Here is a 15,542-nt window from a genome sequence, read left to right as displayed (position 1 = left end):
TTAACAGCCTGTTTGCATTATCTTGAATTTCCCGCCTAACGTGTCAACCATCTGGCGGTCCGCGTTTCTCTCTCATCTGGCACTTTATGGATCGCATTAATTGCGATGAGTATAAATATAACCCTTGTGGTTTCCGTGTAACCTTTATCACTTTCAGATTTCCTTTCTTTTAAACATTTGAGATTTCTCAACTCTTTCTGAGATCTTTTCATATTTCTTAGAGTTCTTTAGCTTTCTTTTATTTTAAATGGCTAAAGAAAAGAAGGGTACCCCTACTATTAACGAAGTTGCCGTCGGTCTTAAAGAAGAAGACTTTAACGACGTTGTTAACGTATATGGGTTACCGACGGAGTGGGAGCCGGAACGTCCGGCTAGTGATGCTATTGCCACTAGTCCTCCTCCAAATAAAATGGCTATATATGTGGATCATTTTACAACGGGAAACTTCCGGATACCGGTTACCAAGTTTGTCCAATAAATCTTGACGACTTATGGGATTCATCTTTCACAGATCCATCCCTTCGGGATGTTGAGGATTCGACACTTCGAATTCTGTTGCCAAATTCACAACTTTGAACCCACCGTTGGCATGTTTGACGTTTTTTATAAAATTACCCTTCGTGATGGGTGGTACAGTTTTGCATCCATCGAGAAGAGGACCATAGGCACGGAGTGGCTCCGTAGCCTTCATGGCTGGAAGCCAAAGTTTTTCTGGATCCGGGAGGACGTCATTCCTTTCAAGATGGCGAAACGCAAGGCGGACACTCCTCCTCCTGTTGTTCCTGCCATCGCTCATGAAGGTCTTTCATGGTTTAAAACACTGATTTCTACCCCTACTCCCATGCGTCCCATTCACGAGGGAGCAATGGTGAGTGCGAGGATGAGCCGATTGTGGCCATTCCCAACTTTGGAACCTTACTACGAGCAGACTGATAAGAGTAAGTTTGGGAATATATATTTTTTTATATCAATATACCTTAGATTTCTAACTGTGATAATCACTTTTGTGAGATGAAGGTTCCGCCTTCAGCACTCTGTTGGACCAAGAAGGGGGCATGATGGTGCGACGTCCGATTGATCCAAAAGATGGTCCCTTTTTGGAAAGGACGAGCAACAACTTTCTGTTCCCTACTGCCCTTCGTCCGGAACCATTGGTCTCCGAACCAATGTATGCCAAAGGTGAGAAGTATGTTGAAGAAGCCATACTCAAAGGTGAGGGCATTCTACAACCTCGGCCTGTAACTGCCATTACTTCTAGCGGGGTGATTGTACTCTTTTCATCTAGCGAGGAATTATCACTTTGTGAAGAAGTTTATTCAACTGAAGCTAATAAAGCTGTGGGCTCAACTACAGGTCTTACCCGTCAACGAGCCATGACTAATCAGGCAACGGGCCGAGATGACGTTGACGTTACTGCGGAAGCTGAGGGTCCGGGACCCGATGATGTTACTGCTGAGGGCAAAGGTTCGGTCGTTGACGCGGGCGCCTCAAAGGTGACGGGCAAGTGTAAGGTTAATCTGGTAAATATTGTCGCCAAGAAGAAAAAATCTAAGAAGACAAATCCTTTCGCCTTGGAAGCCCGGCTGGAACAACTTGATGCGGAAGACCCTTCGCTGGGTATGCAAAGTTCCCACCTCCCTCTTTCTTTTTATTTGTTGTGAAGTAGAATATTTCTAAACCATTGTTAATGATTTTCAGTGAACCTGGATAACCTTTCTGAGGGTATTTCTGGTTTGAAAGATTCCCCTGTTCGTCCACCACCACCACCTCCTAACACTGATACGGATCCGGTTATTGTGGCTGACGACTACCCATTGAAGAATAAGGAGGCCGACACAACTGTTTATACCAAGACGTCGCCTTTTTATAATGTTTACCACTTCAGGGATCAAGGGGGTGTAAGCACGTTTCCTTATGCTTCTCAAACTTCTCCAACTCCTGAGGAAGAAGACCCTACCCGCATCAACCTGATTGGTCCTTACGTCGGGATTCGACATTCCGTGACATGGACGTATGTTTTGAATTTCTGCGGGAGAGTCTTCCGCATGGTGAAAAGGAGAGACGTCGCTTTAGTATCCGCCAAGAATTGCTGAACTCCCATTCTTATTACTTAGCAAATACTATGTCCACTACCCATGAGATAACCAGGGACTGGTTGGCGATGAATGAGCAATGGGACGAGCTGGCGGCCTCTGCTTCCGATGCTAAAGAAGAAGCCCTTAAAGCTATAAATGAAGCTAGGGAAGCCAGCCAGGCCCTGGAGGTGGAGAAGGCTGCTCGGTCCGCTGCTGAGGAAGCCAAGGCTATTCTCCAAAAACAATTGGACGAACAAGCCAAATTAGTGGAGGCCCTTCAAGTTGAATCAGCGGCTAAGGACAAGCGTCTACTTGACATTAATGCCAAAAGCCGCGCGCAGGCCTTGGAATGCGCCGGTCATAAGATGGAACTTGTCCAGGCCAAAGCGGATCAAAAATGGCTACTATCGGAAGCCATCCCCAAGGTATAAATTTTATTCTTATCATAAATAATCTAAGTGTTTTTAGAGTTACTTATGTATGATTGTTTTAACAGGTCATTGCCGATGTTCGGGCTAGTGATGAGCTTGGGAACTGCGTTGCTATCCTCCTAAAAGCTTCGAAGCAGGCCGGTCGCCAACTAGGTTTTCAAGAAGGTTACTAGTTTGGCTTGAATTCCAAGATTCCTGAGGAATATGTTCTAGCTGGCCAAGATACTGTTGCCATCCTTAAACGGAAAACAAAGGACTTTGATTCTTTGAAATTTTCTTTATCGGAGCAGATATCTGGTCTTGCTAACAAGGAGGATAGCATCATGCAATTAAAATCTCTTCTTGAACTTGATGCGGAAGAAGAAGAAGAAGAAGAAGAAGAAGAAGGCGAAGAGCATGCTGAAGATGCGGGAGGTAGAGGTGCGGGGCATAATGATGCTGCACCATAAATTTTTCTGTCTTTGTAACTGACCTTTTTTTGTTTGTTGTAATCCCATTTGTGTAAATAACGAAGGTTTAATTTTATATCCGGTACACTTTGTTTATTTGTCATAATATAAGTGTTTGTAGGATCTTCTTTATATGCCAATAAAGGATTACAAGTCATATGTGACTGAAAAGAAAATTTCTATAATTGAGGCGTAAGCCGAATTACAAGAAACGAAATTACAAAGATTCTTAGCATCTAGTTAGACGCGCAGGCCAAAAGAAAAACCTACTAAATGTAGCATTTCCTCAGTTGGGCCCCATTCCAAGTTCTAGGGATCTCTGTCCCGTCCAACCTTTCTAATTTGTAGGCACCTTTAGATAAAACTTTCTGGATTTTATAAGGTCCTTCCCAAGTTGGAGCCAACTTCCCCGGGGGCTCTTGCCCGGAGGCTTCGTTGTTGCGGAAGACAAAATCTTCCGCGACAAATTCACATCTCTGGATCCGCGAGTTATAATATTTTTGCAACTGGCGTTTATAATTATGCTCGCGGATTGATGCCAACTCTCTTCTTTCCTCAAGGAGGTTAAGGTTCATCCGGAGCTCATGATCGTTATCCTCAATCATGAGGACTCTGGCGGATGGGATCCCGATTTCGGCCGGAATCATAGCCTCTGTGCCATAAGTTAAACTAAAGGGGGTTTCGGAATTACTAGAATTCCTCTGGGTGCGGAAAGCCCGTAATACATGGGGTAATTCATCGACCCAACCCGTCCTTTTATTTCCTAATATGGCCTTCATTCCTTCCTTAATGGTCCGATTGGTTCTTTCAACCCGACCATTCCCTTGCGGGTGAGCTACATAGGTGAAGATTTGAGAAATGTGTAACTCTTAAACCATTCTTGTAGCCCACTGTCCGCGAACTGAGTTCCGTTATCACTAACGAGTTCCAGAGGAAGGCCAAACCGGCATATTATGAATTCCCACAGGAATTTCTTAACGCTTGCTGCCGTTATGGAGGCGACCGATTTGCTTCTACCCACTTTGTGAAGTAGTCTATTGCTACTATCAAGAATTTGACTCGTCCGGGGGCTTCGGGGAAAGGTCCCATTATGTCAATCGCCCATTTCTGGAACGGCTAAGCCGAAGTGACTGCAACTAACTCGTTCTTTGGTCGTAGCGTATTAGGTGCATGACGCTGGCATGAATCACACTTTCTTATTTCTTGCACAGCATCCAAATGCATTCCTGGCCAATAATATCCGACATTCATCAATTTAGCTACGACCATGTGTGGGCCAACGTGAAGACCACATATGCCTTCATGAACCTCTCTGATCAAATAGTTCGCGTCCTCAGCATCCACACATCGAAGTAGTGGTCCGAGGAAAGAACGTCGGTATAAAGCACCGTCAAGCATTTGATAATCAAGGCTTTGTGTTTTATCTTCCGGGCCATCATTTTTTCTTCCGGAAGGACTCTGGATGACAAATAGGCTATGATGGGTGTCATCCAAGATACCGCTCCGGTTTGGATTACCAAAACTTGATGTTGCGGAACAGATGGGCGATCCAATACTTCAACACGTATGTCTTTAGCGAAATGTTCAAAATTAGTTGAAGCTAGTTTGCTAAGAGCATCGGACGGTTTGTTTTCGCTTCTCTTAATATGTATGACTTTTCATGAGGAAAATTGAAGCATTAAATCCTTCGCTTGTGATACATATGAAGCCATGACATCGTTTTTTGCTTCGTATGTACCGTTGATCTGTCCCGCAATCAACATAGAATCCACGCGAACTTCCAAATGTTTAACCCCAAGCTTATTGGCTATCCGCAAGCCTGCCAAAAAAGCTTCATACTCTGCCTCATTGTTAGTACTTTTGAAGTCTAACTTTATGGCGTATGTGAACTCGTGCCCTTCGGGATTGACTAGCCTGAGGCCTGCGCCAGATCCCTCATTGCTTGAAGCTCCATCCGTGAAAAGAGACCAAATCTGTCCCAATTCCGGAGGTACTTGAAGTTGTTGCTCTATCAAGCATTCTTTTTCTTTGTGGTGCGGGACTTCTGTTACGAAGTCCGCCAACACTTGCCATTTGATTGCTGATCTAGGTCTATACTCTATTGCGTGTTCACCTAGCTCAATGGCCCACTTGGCCAATTGCCCAGACAATTCTGGTTTACTGAGAACGTTCTTGAGTTTGTATCCGTTCAGGACATAAATGGGATGTCCTTGGAAGTATCTGCGGAGACGTAGGGCAGCGTATACCAGTGCCAAAACAAGTTTTTCGAGCTTAGAATATCTTGTTTCTGGGTCTGATAACGTTCTGCTGACATAATAGATTGGTGTTTGAACATTCTTCCGATCTGTCAGAAGGACGGCCCCAAAGGCAATATCTGAAGCTGATAAGTATAATGTTAAAGGTTCTCCCGCATGAGGTGCTGTTAGCGTGGGAAGTTCCATCAAACATTTTTTAACTTCCAAGAAAGCTTGTTCCGCTTCCGCGGTCCACTTAAATTGCGCTTTCTTGAGGCAATTTCTTAGAGTTGAGATGAAGGGATTAGACTTGGCTGCATGATTTTCCAAAAAACGATTTAAAGCGACCAATCGACCATTGAGTGTCTAAACTTCTTTGAGGGAAAAATGCGAAGGCATGCGGGCTACCGCCTGAACTTTATCTGGGTTAGCTTTGAAGCCCGCATCTGTGACAATTACTCCATGAAATTTCCCTTCCTCCATCTCGAATGAACATTTGGCTGGATTCAGCTTCATGTTGATACTTTTCAAGGTTTCGAATGTCTCTTCGATGTCTCTCAACATCTGATCTTCTTCAACACTTTTGATTACGAGTTCATCCATATTAACATCCAAATTTCGACCAATTTGATCTTTAAACGCTATGTCCATCAGCCGCTGATATGTGGCTCCCGCATTCTTTAATCCGAAAGGCATCATTTTATAACAAAAGGTGCCCTGGTCAGTGCGAAATGCTGTCTTATCTTCATCGCCCGCTGCCATGCGGATCTCGTGATAGCCTTTGTAGGCGTCTAAGAAACACTTGAATTTGAATGGTGCCACAGCATCAACCTTGAGGTCGATTTATGGTAACGGATAACAATCCTTAGGACATGCTTTATTTAGATCTTTAAAATCAATACACATCTGCCACGCCCCGTTGCTTTTGGGAACGATAACTGGGTTGGCAACCCAAGTCTGATAACCGATTGGACGAATGATCCCAGCTTGTAAGAGGTCCTGGACTTGTTCATTCATTGCCTTTGTTTGTTCTGGACCCATCTTACGTTGTTTCTGAACAATCGGTGTATATAACGGGTTTACCCTTAATTTGTGTTCCGTAATACTCCGCGTGACACCAGTCATGTCCGCGGGCTGTGATGTGCTTGCGCGTGCAGCTTGTAAAATATAAAAGGATGATAGATTGGATATTTAGCTTTTGCACAAGATCGTGTTTTAAATTTATAAAAGTGATTTCTACAAAGACTAAACACACACAAAATAGGCAAGTGTACCTATCGTATATGTAGAATAGTATTGGTAAGAACCAAGTATCGATCCGTGGACACAAAGGTTTCTAATAATAAATCGTTGTTTTACTTTAATCGGAAGTTTTAATCATTTTGGGATTAATTTTTGAACTTTTTATAAAATGTAAATACTTATATATATAATATATAGGTGACCAAGACAAGAGATTCTAAACGAGTTATTCAATTATGCGAAGGTTACCATCTAATATCTAGAATCCACTCCATTGTTCCTTGATGATTAATAGTTAAACATGTGATAGACTTGTCCTAATAATATATGATAGAATTATGATCCTCATTTTGGAGTGAACATATTCTATGACATAATGAATAATAGCATGCATATTTTCAAGTCCATCCTATGCTTAATAGCATGCTACCCCGAGAATGTCAATTTAAGTAGACAAGCAGTTGGTAAAGTAGAATGATTAGAATTGACTTCAATTTCTCAAATACCAATTCTAACAACTTCGGGTGGTTGTAGTTAACTCACACAACCTCCCATTGGTTGATTTATGTAGGTTATAATTACACATTCCATTAACATATGACTTCTTTAACTAATTTGATATCCTAAGCAAAGCCATTTTCGGATTACCAAGGTTTAGAGAAATACATCATAACTTATATCTCATCATTTCTAAGTACAATATAAGGATCCATGTTTCGATAATGTATCAAAGTGTTTCTATCTTTCAAGAACATGAATCGATCATGAATGATTGCCAATATAATTGACAATCACCAACTTTGAATTAGTATTTTAAGATGGTGAAACATTTCTCATCAAAAGATAATTGTAAGATAACCATGTACTTTACCAAACTAAACCACATGTTTTATATAATTATCAAGTAAAACAAAGTTTCTTCATAGATTTTAGATGGTAAATGGAATTTAACTCATAATGAGCATGATGATAAACATTAAGATGGATGATAATAACAAATACATGATTAAACTTGGAACAATCTAACCAAATGTAGATGAAGCTTCCTTCTTAATGATGATGATGATAGATGATGATGATGGTTGATGGTGATGACCTCCAAGCCTTCAAACTCTTCACTAAACCTTCTATGTGAGTGTTAGTGTATGTTTTTATAAGAGAGAATCGGATAGAACTCTTTTCAAGGCACACTCTTCAAATGGCACAAGAGCCACTATTTATAGGCAATCTGGAGTGAGAAGCACGGCCCCGTGCTAAGTGGGCACGCCCCCGTGCATTTTTATGACATGTGCCAGATTTATTTTGTCGTTTCTGGAAGGTAGGCACGGCCCCGTGCTTCCTGAGGCACGCCCCCGTGCTTTTTAGTGACATGTGCTAATTCTTTTTGTCGTTTCTGGAAGGTAGGCACGGCCCCGTGCTTCCAAAAGCACGGCCCCGTGTCCAGCTGTTCACTATTTTGTCTTTTCTTGTGGATTTTTTTGTCTTTTCTGAAAAGTGACCAGAAGCACGGCCCCGTGCTTCCAAAAGCACAGCCCCGTGTTTCCCAAAAGCACAGCCCCGTGTTTCCAAAAGCACAGCCCCATGTTTCCTGAAGCATAGCCCCATGTTTTGCTGTTTTCTTTGGTTTTTCTTTGTTTTTTCCATTTGTTTCTTCGTTTGAGGCTTGGATTCACCTAAAAATACATTTTAACATGATAAGTAGTTATTTTAACTATATTATACGATAGAAGTTGCAGTTTTTAGAGATTATTTGATGCTAAAAAGATGTATATTTTTATATACATCAGGCTGCCATGCGAACACATCAAACATTCTTTGATAATAACTGTTTTAAGAAAGTCCGTACTATTTCGGAGATAACAGGTCCAATTGTTACAGTTTGATCAGGAAAATTTTTGTTCAAGGCCCACTTTTCTGGTTCAGTTCTCAAAGTTTGTTTTGGGATCTTGCTGGGTTTTGAGCTCTCGGTTGCAAAGCAATGTCGATTGACATGAATTATTGCTTACCAGTGCAAGTCGGAACTCCTACTGCACCGTGTGCTGTGGACGGATGGGCGTTGAAGTCACCAATTGCTTCTCGTCCGAGAATAATGTCATGCTTCGATGTTGCTGGCAAAACCAGAAATTCGACTTCCTCGGTTCTCGAATGAATTCCGTCACTCAAGGTAACTGGGAATGAAATTACTCCTCGCGGATGCATTATTCCCCTCCAAACTCGGATACTGGAGCATGAATGGGTTTCAATTATTCTTTGTCTTCTTCGTCAAGCTGTTCAAAGCATTGTTCATACATGATATCCGACGTACTGCCGGCGTCGAAGAAGACGTAATGAGAACAATAATGCCCGAAGAGGGCAGTGATGATTAGGGGATTCTTATTGTTCGGGCCCCCTTTAACTCGAGAGAAGATCACTGGCTCATTCTTCCACTCTTCATCATCAGATTCTTTTTTCTTATTCCCTGCTTTGAACTCGCCTTGTATCATATGAACGTTCAAATCTTTAATTTGTTTTTTACTTGGACCTTGGTTGTCCCGAATGGGATCTTTACCGTTATCGGGTTTCCCATTTTTCACTAAATGCTTAAGTTTTCCAGACTTCACAGCTGCCTCAGTTTCACTTTTTAATGTTCTACACTCATTCGTATTATGACCAATGTCATCATGATACGAACAATGTTTCTTGGCATCTAAGAATGACCTTCTTGTCAGTGGTTGTGGCTTTCTGAAACTTATATTTTCTGTAGTGAGGATTTCAGCGGGAGTCTTTGAAAGGGGAGTCCAATTATTGGGACCTCGTTTTGAGGGTCCTGCCTTGTTCTTGTTTCCTATGAGGGATATTGCATCAAATGGATTTGACACGTCCACGCTTGGCTGAAGTCTCGACCAGATAGGGCCTTTCCCCTGTCTATTAGGTCTTGGAGTTTGAAATTCGACTTTAAATTTTTGCTTCAAGTTACCATTTCTCAATGTTTTCTCAGTGTTAGCATACACCTTTGTTGCGGTCATAAGATCATCCCACTCTTTTGGCATTCCATCTCTGCCAATAAGTGTGCGGACTAAGTCGTCACATTTGACGTTCTTGCGAAAGGCACCACGAAGCATATCTTTGCTTATCCCACCGATGTTCAGACTTTCATCGTTGAATCTGGTGATAAAATCTTCTATGGATTCGTTATCTCGGCAGACAACATCCAAAATTTCTGACTGGTCTCGTGTATGTTTCTTCTGCTGGCTGAACTGTTGAGAAAACTTCTTTACAAGGTCATCCCAGCTAGAAATTTGACCATCAGGTAATTTTTCAAACCATTCCCTCGCTGCCCCCGTCAGTGTCAATGCAAACATATGACACCAATAGGGGAGCGTCCAGCCACTGACCCCACCTACTGCCACGAAATTCTGGAGATGATCGCTTGGATCAGTCATACCATTGTACTTACCCACTGATGTAGGTATTTTAGCATTGACAGGGAAGGGTGCTGTAGCAATACTTGCTATGAATTTTGACTTTTCGGCAAAGGCTGCCGGACGATATGGTTTGGTGAAGTCCCGTTCAGCGTTACTGTGGTATTCAGTGTGGCGGACGACTACTTCTTGCCCGTGAACTCATCCTACTATCACCGGTATACATACTGTATTCTCCCGGTTGGTAAGTTGAGTCGTAACTATCAAATTCTTCCAAGTAAAATGGCATCCGCATATTTATGAGAGAACGAGGACGTAACCTCGGTAATTCTCCAAACTCTGGTTCCGTCGATTGGCTGTAACGGAGCTGACTTCATCTTACTGTTGGTGGAGGAGAAGGAGATCTCCTGGGAGATTCCTCATAATTCAAAGTGCGGGCATGAAATCGTTCATCACGTTTTCTGCGCTCATATTCAGCCACCAAACTTTGTTGTTGCACATGAAGCCACTCCTCGGGAGTTAGCTTTTCTCTTGATTTGGAATTACGTTGATGAGATCTCGCCATGTCAGGGTTGCCTGAATCATTTTCCAGATCAAATTCTGACTGGTTTCGGCGAGTCTCATCCGTAATCCGTCTGAGATTACCCAAATTTGAACCTTCCGGTGCCGAGCTATGTCCCCCGTCTGTGGGAGCGGGACCGGTTGGTGTTGTAACATTTTCTAGGGTAAAACCCCCAGGTGTTACATTGGTGATTCGTGACCCCGTAGTTGTAACACGTTCAAGAGTACGGCCACCTGGAGTCGTAATACGTGCAAAAACACTAAGACCCGGAGGTGCTTCCGTGTTAGTCACACGCGAATCAGGTGCAGGGGTTCCCGTCGGCCCTTCAAGAGGTTTACTCATATCGAACGAACCAAAAAACCAACGAAAACAATTGTTGTTCTAACACAAAACACGGATTGCGCCAATGAAGAAACACAGATCCGATCCCCGAGTATGGGTCCTGGATCTAGTGAGTCCACAAGGTAGGATACGATAATTACAACCAAGATGTGAGTACAACCTCCTAAAGTCCAGTGACCAGAACCTGCAAAACAGACACCGTGAGTCTCGTTACAGGAAGGACAAGAGGGGGGTCTTCCTGTAACCACCCTCCGGCGTGAGAATCAGTAACGTTCGTAATGTAGAAAGTACTGAAGTATCGAGACTAAGTGTAGTCAGAATATAGGTGAGTGAATGAATACCTCATACCGTTTGACAAGGTATTTATAGCCAAAGGATGATGGAAGATGATTGGGGCAGCTGTCCTCTTCTAGAAGATCTTTGATAACCGCCTGGACACGTGTCCTCTTGTGATAGGTTGGGCTATACGTCTCATGTGCATGAGTATAACAACCTGGACACGTGTCACCAACTGATAGGACTGATCGCACCCTGGCCATGTGCACTGTTATAACAACCTGGCAAGGTGTCCTTTGTTCATTGGTTAGTATGTCACGTATTCCCCAAGTAAGAATCGTGAACCTTCTTCTAGAGAGTACTTGATTGGTGACAGCTGTCCCGCTGGCATTGTCTTCCGGTTGTTTAGGCGGACGGTTGTCCTATCCTGCGGATGACTTTTGAGGATGCCCGGATGCTTCCGCGCGTGTTATGAGGGCGTTCTTCCTCTATCGTGATATGCGGGTGATCCGTATGTCCCGCGGGTGGCTTATAAGAGCATTCTCTGTGACCTGCGGGTGGTACTTAAAGGTATTTGGGTCTTTTTGATACCCTACCTCTATAATGTTAAAGTGGTTTCGATCTAAGTTGAATTATAAACCAATGGGTCAATACTTCAATTGTTCAAAACTTTGTCCTAAAGACTCAAATTTGAATTTCACCTAAACGACTTCGTTTGTTTGAAGTAAAAGAAACCGACAAAGACTAAACCAGACAGACACTGAACAATATCGATAACTGATTTATTGATATAAAACTACATTAAAAGCAGGTAAATATAACTTCTTTTGTTACAAATGATTCAGTAATTGACTCGTTTAAGACGATGCTGGCGGTGGCTCCTTGACCATTTCTTCAGCTGTTGGTGAAGTGGGCATAGTAAGAACACCAGTGTGGGTGAGCTTGAATTCTTCGGTTGTATCTGATTTGTTTTCTTTAATTGTTCTCTGCAGTTTTGAGTATGCACAGTATTCTACTTCGTACACGCTCAAGTGCTCTGCTGTGTGTGCAATCACTGAGACCCCGACACCCTCACCTGCATCACGTATATTAGAAATCAGTTAACTTATAAACGTAGCGCACAGTAACTTATGAATGAGTTAATTCAGGTGTGTGTTTTATATGCGTAATATGCATCAAACAAGGTGAAAGCACCTAAAAATGTAATTTTAAAACAAGGTATATTTGTTATTAGTCCCAACTATCTCCTTTTCGTTGTCGTCGGTCGCAACTAACGAATTGGCTGTTGACAGTCCCAACTTTTAGCGTATTTGTTCCCAACGGTCCGCGACTAACAAAATCCTATCACCGTTAGTTGCAGGTCACCGGAAAAACAATTTTGGTCGGAAAAGTCAAAAAACTTATTCCCAGAAAACACCACCCGAACACCGTCACCACCACCAATTGACTCACCACCAACCGCTTCCGACGATGGTTCTAGGGTTCCGACGACCTCAATTATTGGGACCGTTAGCAGACAATTCGTTAGTTAGGACCGACAGCGACCAAAAGACGATAGTTAGGATTAATAAAAAATTTAAAACCAATATACCTTTAAAAAAGTAACAAACATCGTAAAGTGAAAACAGCTTTACGCAAGAAAATAAGACTACTAATCTACTATTGTTATGATATAGTTCTTTGTGATCATACTGAATAAATTAATTATTTAATAAAAGCGTTGACGAAAAATGTTTGTGGTCAATCCCATTCAACATGCTATGAGTGGGATTTCAGTGAGTACTTTTTGCTTGTTTGTTTAGCATAGCAGACGTGATAGTATAAAACTTGAGTGATAGAAAAATAAGAAACGAAGACTTACCGTGTGTAACGAGCAATAAGTTTTCATTAGGGTATTTATCAGCAAGGGTCTTGATAATGCTTTTGTACCTGTCTCTAGCGGCCTCGGATGACTATTCCCACTTTGGCATCTGATGACATTTATCAAGAAATTAATATCATTACTGGACTAAACAGTAATAAATCGTCATTTATCTTATAAGTGATCAAAGATTTGTGATCTTATAAGTTCTAACCTCTTTGTAAACTCGTTCTACACTTGAATCGACTGTTCCTTTTGGTAAAACAGCTTCACATTCCGAAATATTAAAAGCAAAATTTCCATCTTTAGGCGCGTTCTCAGCCCGTATGGCTCGCTTATTCAGCATTTCACACAGTCCATACTCGACAGACACCTGCAACATGCCAACAATGTGAAACCAATGATCAATCGAACTTTCTGAAGTTGTGCCATGAAACATTGAAGACAGACTTTCATAAAAGTAACTCTACCAAAACCACAGATCATCAAATCTTCAATCCTGACTTGCATTGTGATCTAAGCAGTTGAATTTAACAAGTTTTAAATACACAATATCCAGGTCATAGATCCCTAATAAACCTACAACATAACCACAAATTCACCTTAATTACATAGAATACAATCATTATCCTCTCAGATCATTAACAAGCAACTGTTTATTAGATCTAAAATCAAATAATCATTAAAACAAAGATCAAAACCATATACTCATTTATAAAATCAAACACTAAATCACTATGCATCAATCATTGATAAAGATGAAGACATTAGACCTAACAATGTTAGAAGATACACCATCAGGCATAATCCTCGTGCAATCATTTGCATTATGATCTAACAACATTAAACTTCAAAATTCATAATAGCATAATTCCAAATCTCTCAGTAAAAGGAAATATCCAATAATATCCAAATCATAGATCCCTTTCTAAACCTATAACATAACCACATATTCACCTTAACTAGGGGTGCAAACGAGCCGACTTGCTCACCAGCTACTCGAGCTCGGATCAGTAAAACGCTCGAAATGAGCTGAGATTTTTTGAGCTCAAGCCTCGAATGAAGTTCAATTAGTTATCGAACCCGGGCTCAACCCTTGTCTATGAAGCTCGTTTAGGCCCGTCGAGCCTTAACGACCCATTTGTATTTTTATAATTTTCCTAGTTTCGACCTCTAGTATTAATTTCACATTGCACAACCAAGCTAGAGCCGAGCTTTGGCTCGTTTAAGGTTTTTCTCAAAATACATAAAATTAATTAAAAACATATATAACCTAATTATAAATAATAAACGAGCCGAGCTGAGCCCAAGCTTGAAAAAACATATCACGAGCCGAGCTCGAGCTTTAGAAAAAAAAAACTCAAAACGAGCCTGAGCATCGAAAACCGTATCAAGAGCCGAGTTCGAGCTTTAGAAAAAAAAATCCTAAATGAGCCAAGCTCATGCCTTGTCAAGTTCGGGCTCGGCTCATTTGCACCCCTAAGTGTCCTTAATTACCAAATATATAATCATTTACCTCTCAAATCATCAGCAAATAACTGTTCACTTGATCTAAAACCAATGAATAACTGTAACTAACATCAAAAATCATCTCCTTATTCATATAATCAAACAGTAGATCACTATGCATGCACCAGTAATTAACAAAATAAACACATTAGACCTATTTACATTTACAAATCAAAATCAACAATATGAGAATAATAATAACTTAGCAAAATCATCTTCTCATTCATAAAATCAAACAGTAATCACCATGCATCAGTAATTAATAAGCTACACACATTAAACCTAACTATATTAATAAATCAATGAAAATAATAACAAAATCAGCAAGATAATCTTCTCATTCATTAAATCAAACAGTAAATCACTAAGCATCAACCTAATTACGTTAGTGAATCAATCAAAATAATAACAACAACAAATAATAATCATAAAATTAGCATACAAACTTAAGTTTAGATAAACACATTAGACCTAATTACATTAGTGAATCAATCAAAATAATAATAATAACAATAATAATAATAACAGTAGTAGTAATAATAATAATAATAACAGTAGTAATAAAAATAATAACAATAATAATAATAGTAATAATAATTATAATTATGATAACAATAATCATAAAATAAGCATACAACCTTAAACAACAACAACAATACTAATACTAATAATAATAACAAAACTAGCATACGACCTTAAGCTTGGAAGCATCAATATCAACTCCATCAGCCGAGCTCATAACATTGGAACAATCACCAACGGCACACAACGCGTGAATAACTTCCGATGCGGTCTGAAGACACCGTAGAAACGGCGATACGAACACACGGTGAATCGGAAACCCTAGGTTATTACTCAGCTTCTTACCGGTATAGAATGCCCTAACTTTACCGTCTAATATCAACGGTGGATCCCACGGCCGGTCGGCTTTTTCGATCCACAGCGGCTCGAAGTTGTCGATCCGGTCGCCGTGGCGCATAACGACGACGTTTTGAGTGGTTTGGGAAGACATGGTGGTTGTTACTGGTTAGTGTAACGGTGGTGGTTGATAATAATATTATTATTGTTGTTGTTATTGGAAGTGAAGGAAATGGTCTTGGTTGATGTGGCTTTCGGTGAAGGTCCATTGAAGGTTCGTTCAAAAGACGTTGGCAAGCAGT

General features: G+C 41.0%; 1 pseudogene across 1 annotated transcript; it reads right to left on the bottom strand.

Moving 5' to 3' along the window:
* Nucleotides 1-11,684: 11,684 nt before the first annotated feature.
* On the bottom strand, nucleotides 11,685-15,542 carry LOC143593025 (uncharacterized; annotated as a pseudogene). Its single transcript, XR_013146032.1, has 4 exons — nucleotides 15,077-15,542; nucleotides 13,088-13,246; nucleotides 12,874-12,982; nucleotides 11,685-12,087 (listed from the first exon to the last, which is right to left on the bottom strand). The product of XR_013146032.1 is annotated as an uncharacterized LOC143593025 (transcript).

The sequence above is a fragment of the Bidens hawaiensis genome, unplaced genomic scaffold (assembly GCF_021521415.1).
Source record: "Bidens hawaiensis isolate Kalapana, Puna unplaced genomic scaffold, B.hawaiensis_p1.1 tig00041622_1, whole genome shotgun sequence".
NCBI lineage: Eukaryota > Viridiplantae > Streptophyta > Magnoliopsida > Asterales > Asteraceae > Bidens > Bidens hawaiensis.
Note: the sequence above shows the minus strand (reverse complement) of the source record. Positions and strands in the feature narration are given on the sequence as shown.